This window comes from Capsicum annuum, chromosome 6, assembly GCF_002878395.1.
Source record: "Capsicum annuum cultivar UCD-10X-F1 chromosome 6, UCD10Xv1.1, whole genome shotgun sequence".
Classification (NCBI taxonomy): Eukaryota; Viridiplantae; Streptophyta; class Magnoliopsida; order Solanales; family Solanaceae; genus Capsicum; species Capsicum annuum.
This window is the reverse complement of record NC_061116.1, coordinates 168,169,308-168,177,720: the sequence shown is the minus strand read 5'-3', so window position 1 is coordinate 168,177,720 and position 8,413 is coordinate 168,169,308.

Sequence of the window (8,413 nt, the reverse complement as noted above, 5' to 3'; positions counted from 1 at the left end):
ACTTTTGGCCCGCTTGGTTGAAGCCTTGTATCATTATACGGCTTTTGTCATATTCATCAGTAACGATACCAAGTTCTTTCATTGTTCGGATATGCAGGATGTTAACTCCAGATCCCTCATCAATCAAGATTCTATTTATCTTCTTTCCTAGAACTTAACCTACAATGTACAAAGGATGATTGTGTAGGGTTCCTCCAAGAAGAAGATCGTTATTTGTAAATATGATTTTTGTATCACATACATGTGACTCCTGGCCAAGAGTTTCAGCAAGCTTTTCAGAAGATGAAGGAACTTCCATGGGTAGATTTTCACCTTTTCCCCCCTCTTTGGTAGTATTAAAACAAGATGCCTCAAGGTTGACTTGGGCAGTCTTTGCAAGAAGCCAACTTGGTAAAAATTCTTCCAACGTTATTGGACACCATGGTTTTTGGTGGTGAAGCTCTATTATCCTCGTCTTCTTTGGAATTCAATCAACTTCTATTTTTTTGGTTTCTTTACCATCCTCCTTCTAGTTGGTTGCTCGGATGAATCTTTTCATAGATTCATCTTCCTGCGTCTGCGCCTGGTTACCCGAGTCCAACCTTTATCATCGCCTTCATCAACTAAAGACCTGTTAGGATCTAATAGTTTCTTATTATGTTCTTCAACACATCTTTGGACTGGATCAAGCAAGCCAAAAGAGATAGAGATTTGATGAGAATTAGCCATCTCATCGTCGAAGAAGATCTTCTTCTTATTTGCCAGTTTCATGACTTTTTCTTTAAAGACAAAACACTTTTCCAGAGGGTGACTCATAAGCCTATGATATTTGTAATAATTAGGGTCATTGGTCCTTCCATCTTCATTGGGCCGCTTCATCTCTGGGAGTTCAATGAGTTTATGCTCATGGAGTTCATCAAAAATCTCAGCAACATCAGAATCAAGGAAGGGATTATTTTTTTCTTGCATCTCTTTTACAGTTTTCTAATTTAGACATGCTCCAGAGGTTTTCTTCACACTTTGCTTCTTGATCACCTTCGTGGTGATCTTCACAGGATACATGCCAATATTAATAGATTCCTTGTTGTCATTTTTGGGGTCAAACTTTCTCTATCTTTTGGGTTCCTTCTTATTCTTTCCCCTTTGAGGGTAATGTATAAGCGTTGCTCCCTTTACAGTAGAAGATATGCTCAACTCCATATTGTGAGTACGGGTAGCTAACTCTTCAAAGGATTTAGGCTTAATGCCTTGCAAGATGTAGAGAAGCTCCCAGTGTATTCCTTGGGCGCACATCTCTATTGTAGAATCTTCACTGAGCCTATCTTTGTAGTTTAGGCTAGCATTTCTCCATCGATTGATAAAGTCAATGACTAGTACGTCCTTTCTTTACCAAGTATTTTTTAGCTCTACCATGACATTGTACGCCTTGTGCTATAAAAGCGATTTAGGAAATCATGCTCCAATTGCTCCCAACTATCTATGGAATTAGGCTCAAGTTCTGTATACCAATCAAACGCATTTTCCTTTAGGGAACGAACAAACTATTTGACAAGATAGTCACTGTATGTTCCAGCATTATTACATGTCTCAACAAAGTGTGCGACATGCTTTTTTGGATTTCCTTTACCCTTAAATTATTGAATTTGAGGGTTTGATAGCTGCAAGGCATTTCGAGTCTATCTATCCTCACAATGTAGGGCTTGGCATACGCAAGGAAAGATTTGATGACAACATCATACTTGTCTTTGAGGGTCCCTTCAATGAATTCCTTCAATTGTTCAATTGGGATCATTCACAGGATGTTCTATCTCGTGAGCCTCTAAAGATTTTCCAGGTGCATGGCTAGACTCTCCATCTATCAGGCCTTCCATCCTATCTACTATCTTATTAATTCAAGCTTCTTGATTCTGAATATATTTGGTTAGGCCCTCAATTACCTTTGCAAGCTGATCCTCTATAGACGAGGAATCAGTCACAATTGTTTGCATGATCACTGGAGCTATTGGAGAGTAATATTGATTATCATATAAGTTAATCTTCAAAGTGCTCAGCTTATACGGTGTAAGTAGATATGACACATTTTTTGAACGACCATCTCTTTTTGTGCCAAAGTATTTGGAACTAGAGTGCTCAAGTAGAGATAGAGTCATCTTAAATGATTCCATCACATTACTTCCTCCTTCCGAAGCATTTTCATTGGACTTCATTCCTTTTGGGGTTGAAGATCCAAAAACTGGAGTTGGCGCGAACGACACTGGATGTGTTTACCGTCCTAGCAAGCCTGCCTTGCTCCCTGTGATATCTCCCAAGCTTCCAAAAGTGACACCAAGGATGCTTTCTACTTCAGCAGAGAACTTTGAATCAGCAGCCTTGGAAGCAGTTGACATAGAGTTGACCTTCTTGGAAGCCATTTTAGTTTTGTTGAACTTTGAAGTTGGTAAAGTTGAGATGAAAGGTAGAGATTGTCCCACTAGGCATGCCAAAATTTATTGGACAATAAAGTTTCATGTTGGAAAAAATAAATAATTTGAGACAAGAAAAATATTGCAACAATCAATTTATTGATTTCAATATATGAGTGTTACAATCTCTATGAATCCTCTAATTCGCCTTTTCGAATATAAATTCAAGGGCTTAAAGTTTGATCTTGAATTTGAACTTGATTTGTTGATTTGAGAAACTTGATCTTCACTTGTGCTTGAATTCAAGGGCTTTTGAACTTGTTCTTGAATATTGCGGTCTTTATCTTGAATCTTGATGAACTAGATTTGAGTGCTTGAGCTTTGTACAAAAATTACGACGTTTGATCTACGAACTTTCTCTTGCTTCTTGTTAGAGTTCTTGGGTTTCTTTTCTGAATTATAAGACCCCTATTTATAGTTGTGGAAAGGGAAGAGTCATGATGAAAATGGACTTCCTTTGTCCAATCAAATACAAGTGATATGACACCTTTTATGGGTTTTAATTTCATTGGGCCTCCTGCATCATTTTGACATGTGGCATGGTCCTATTGTCTCCTTTCCTTGACTTGGCATGCCATATCATTTGACCCGTGGCGCTTATTTGGGCCTCCAGAATATGGCAACACCTTGGGCTTAGCAACATGGGCTCATCATTTGTAGCCCAAATCGATGGGCTAGCCCAATAAAAATTGGATGTTAATTAGATCCATATATGTTTGGACTTAAATAATTAATCCAATTATATTAATCCACAATATTTATTTGGGACTAATCTATTTTGAATAGAACATTATCCGAATTTCGTACGGATTTTAATTTAATAAAATTTCATTGCCCACAATATAACCATTGAGTTCTTTGTGGCATAATGGTTTATATTAATATAAATTTAACTAAAGTTGACATTGAATTGTCTTAAGTAAAAACCAATTTTAATTTAAGAATATGGCTCTTGACTTCTCTTTCATCGGATATTGGAAATGACTTTTTCACTTGTAAAAGAAATTGAAATGATAATAATTCATGTAAAAGAAGTTTGTTTTGTTGGTCTTTGAAAAAAAGAAGCATAATAATGTTATTCAACTTTATAAGGGCATTTTGATAGTCTAATTTTTAACTTTGTGATTTTTCACTTTTAGAATAAGTATGATCAATACTTTTAAACAGTATTCGAAAATCTTAATTTTTAATTTTAAAAATGCTCATCGAGGTAACATTTGCTTGTCTTTGTAAATGTATCTAACTATCTATTATACACAATTTTAAATTACTAATATGTCAATATTCATCAGATTTATAGACATAAGAATTGGAACAAAAGTCTTATGAACTTCAGTTTTTTATTAGAGAGGTAGGGTGGTAAAGAATTAGTGAAAGATAACTTTTACTACTCCTCAGATCTCAACTAAGTCAGATGCTTATCTTTTAAGGCTTTAGTTAAAAGATCAGTTGTTGTTCACAACCTCCTTCCACATCCATGTAAAAGCCTCCTTGTCTTTCCATACAATCATCATTTATTACGTCTCCTCATATATTCTAAAATTAATATTTTTACTCATAATAAACCAAAATATACGATGGCAAGCGGATACAAAATTGATGTTTATTCCACATTTTGGGGGTTGTTGCTCCTACCTCGCTATCTAATACGTGGTTGATGGCTCAAATGATTGGAGCCTTGAATCCAACCTTCAATTATGGCTAAACAGAAAGACTTTCAAGGTTGAATATCCTTGGTAAGTAATATTTTTTACCCTTAGAGAGTTACTCAAGTTTTTCTTTGACCGAAATTCTTTTATCTATTTTAAAATTTATAAGTGGTTAGATATTGTGATTCACAATACTTTTTTACATAGAATTCAAATTATAATAAATTATACTTCAAAAAATAATCTTTTATGTCCCGCAAATTCAAGATCAATCTTTAACAATTGAATATCAAAATTTCAACTATCGTGTCACATAAATTGGGACAAAAAATATATTTTATAATAATCTTTTGATTGATAATTTACATATTCTGTGACAATCCTTTAATATGTAATTAAACTTTTTGAGTAATTTTCAACTATGACCCGAAGCTCCTTAACTTGGTTCAAGTGGATATCACAGGCTACAATACTTGCCTCCCAATAAATATATTGTATGTTGGTGACAGTAGAAAGACAACAATCACTTTTTCAAAATCACGAGCTTTCCCCTTCCATATTATCTTGACGGTCTTAAGATAACTGTCGCTAAATATATTGATATTTTGGAGCAAAATTAGTGGCCACAATATGTTAACCTTACTATAGTAAATGTTGGTCAAAAAATCAATCGTGCCAAGATCAAAGAACAGTATGCAGTAACCAACTTGATTCTGTTGGTTTTAGATTTTTGTTGGGAATATCGAGGCAGCAAATTCATTCCATCGTGAATTTTTCAAGGTGTGAAAGAAATATATGTTTTTTCCAAAGAGTCTATAGCAACTTTAATTTGATGCTATAACTACTATTTTATTGCCTGTTTTTGCTCTATTATAATGAAACTGTATGCTAATAAATTAGAATTGCTAATTGTTATTGGTCATGAAATTCTGGATTTTGTCCTTTTTACCCACCCTTTCTCTTCTATAATTTTTAGTGCTCTTCCATTTATTTCTTGTTCAATAAACATTATGGCATTTAGCAATAGTGGTTGTGCATATGAATTTGAAAAAAAACTATGAACTTTGTATTGAGGATTTCTTTTTCCTCACAACTGAAAACGTTTTATAGATAAAGTCCAAATCCTAAACGTAATATAATTCTTGGATAATTTAGGTACAAACACAAATTTAAGAGCCATAAATACATTTTCTTATCTTATAAAATATTTCATAGAATTCTATATTTCTCATTTTCTTCTTGATACAAATTATATAAGTAACAAATTTACATTTATTTAGAAGATTAAATCATGAGAGAGAATTGTAGACACGTAATTTTGTCACTCCCTAAAATTATTTTTTATCATTTTTACCTCGTCTTAGCACGTACCTTCTCCCATGTGATAAGTTCCACACAATAACAAATCCAACAAATTCTTAACAATTTGGGACACCTCACCCTAACAAAAATAACAACCTATATCCCCTACCATGTGCACCCCACCCCAATTCATGTTTCTCACACACTCTCACCATCTATACATACATTCATACACCAAACACACACATTCCTCCATTTACATATTCTCTATAGAATACACAAAACACACACACAGATTATTGAAAAAATTCTTTATTTCTCTTACATACTCACACACCAATCGAGTACAATACACACAGAAGAACAAAAATACATAGTTAACTCTCACAATTCATACACCAAACATACACATACACACTACAATGGAAGAAAAATAGTGAAACAGAGAGGTTTAAGAGTGAATATCGAGAGAGGAAAAGAAAAATTAGTGAACATACAGAGAGAAAATGAGGAGAGAGAGAAAGAGTAGAAACAAACATTGAATCACACTTTTTCGGTGAGAACTCACTGGGAAACGTTGAAACCTCAGCTGAATCTCAATTTTAATCACTGATAGAGCTCATCGGAGCCCCAAAAAAATAATAACAACTAAGCATCTCCCTCTTATTCTCATTTTTTGACAAAATCGGCAACCACCAACAATTCCTATCAAAACCCCCCAAAAAACCTGACCCCATTCCTGTGTCTCAGCAATACCCATTGGAAAACAATCAAAATAGTGACATTGCATACGACATTGGGTATGATTTTCTCTTTATTTCATGCTTTTTGATTCGGGTTGGTAAAAAAATAGCAAAGGGGTATATCGAGATTCAAGGTCTGTATTGAAGTTCGATTCAAGGATTTTAGGTGTGGTCGCATCTTTTGATCACGTAAATTGGCATAATAAAAGCTTCAATTGAGGTCCAATTCTATTCCTTCCCTCTTTTTATTTCATTGTTTATCATATTTGATGCATTGAATTAAACATTTGATGTTGGTTGATTTGTGTTGGTGGTGAATATTTGCTTGTTGATTCGTTGTTTGATTATGCATTATGTGATGGAATGATATTTTATTTGAGAATTAAAATCAGGAATTTAGGGTGGAAAATTAATGAAAAGCAAGTGTTATTGGTTTTGATTCATTGATGTCGTCGAATGTGATAATGCCATGATAGGTTGAGTTGGATAGGCAAACAGTAGGCTCGGGTAGGCAAATTTAGAACTTCTGGATTGTGGAGTGTTTGGAATATTTGTTGAATGGTGGTGTTAATGCCGCATTTGGATCAATTGTACTTATTTGGTTAGGAAAAGCCCCGAGACATTGTATTTATTCATCAAAAAATACCCCGATATATTATGTAAGAGGAAAATATTCGTGATCAAGACCCGAGGCATCGGGTAAAGCATAGTTAGAATAGTTTAGATTTCATTCCAGTATTTTATTTTGGTTTACAATAAATTGTATTGTTTTTTACTTTTGACTGTTTGGTTGTTTATTTTCCTCGTTGTGTGTTTTGTTGGTTTATACATTCCATAGTGTCAAGCTATCCGATATACTCTACGGAGCAACCGTTGTCAAACCATGGGATCGAGGAATGCCTAACACCTTCCTCTCGATCAATCGAATTCCTTAACTGGAATCTCTGGTCGTGGATCAATTTACAAGAGTCAAAAATCATTTTGAAATAGGATTTCCAAAAGTGACATGACATACCAAAATTATGCCAATTGGCAACTCCGAGTTTAAATGTAAAAATTTCACTTCTTGTCACTTAATAATAAAACTCGTTTGAAACTTAAAATCAACTCATTTTGGTAAAAAAAGGTGTGACATCTCTGGCGACTCTGCTAGACATTTTTAGAATTCGAGCTTATTTTTTTAGAGTTGTATCGGCTTAGTTTGACATTATAGGTATATAAACATTGTTTGTGTTATCATTTGTATTTATTTTATCATTGTTGAGTGCCTACGTACTACGTGTTTACAGTTTTTTCTTATGTGTTACCGCTTTATATCTGTCATTATTTGCACAACTCGAGACATTTCTTTTGAAACAAGTCTCCTAGTACTCGTGTGTACACAACCTCTAGTTGAGTCACCCTTATTTTAGAAGGGAAAGCCGTTGGGTGTATGGAGTAGGTGGAAAACTATCGCAGACACTATCGACCATACGCTCCCCCGAACAGCCTTGTTAGTAGACTCCAGTCAAGGTCAGCCTTTAGGTCATGCATATCTGCAACATATTGAGACCTAACGGGATCCCACTTGGTCCTTTTTAGGAGACTCACCCCTAAATCATCTTTACGCGCTAATTGTTGTATCTTTGAGGGTAACAAGGTCATTTGACGAGCTAATCTAGGGAAAACATATGCTAGAATTAAAAGAAAGTGTGTAGCCAAGGAATAGTTCAAAAAAAAAAAAGAGAAAAGTAAGTCTATAAGAGTTTCATAGTTTTTTAGAGTTTATGGTTTCTGTTTTTCACAATAAAAAAAAAATCAAAAAGATTTTTTCCTTTTGCATTTATTTCTCAAAAACTAAAAAAACACATTATAAAGATTTTTTCCTTTGTTTCTTTTAGCAAGCATTCATCATTCAAAATTTTCAAAAAGATTTTTTTTCTATAGAAGCTTTTTATAAAAGGAAAAAAAAGGTAGTAGAAGTTTTGTATATTTCATATAATGAAAATACTAAAAAGATTTTCCTTTCGTAGTTGTTGGTGTCAGTTTTATGTGAAGTGTCAAATTAAAACCCCCCAAAAAATTTTATTAACAATTTGCATCATCTGTCTTTGGTTGTGTCTCTTAAGTCAAGATTTAGTTTGTTACTTAATTCTTAATTGTCCAATCTGTATGAACTACGAACACCTGGTTCTTCTCTTTTGGTAGTGCGATGCGTAGTCAGCCCTTCGTGGGTTCGGTGATCTTATTTAAAAAATTCAAAAAAGATTTTCTTCACTATTCATTTAGAGTAGGTGTT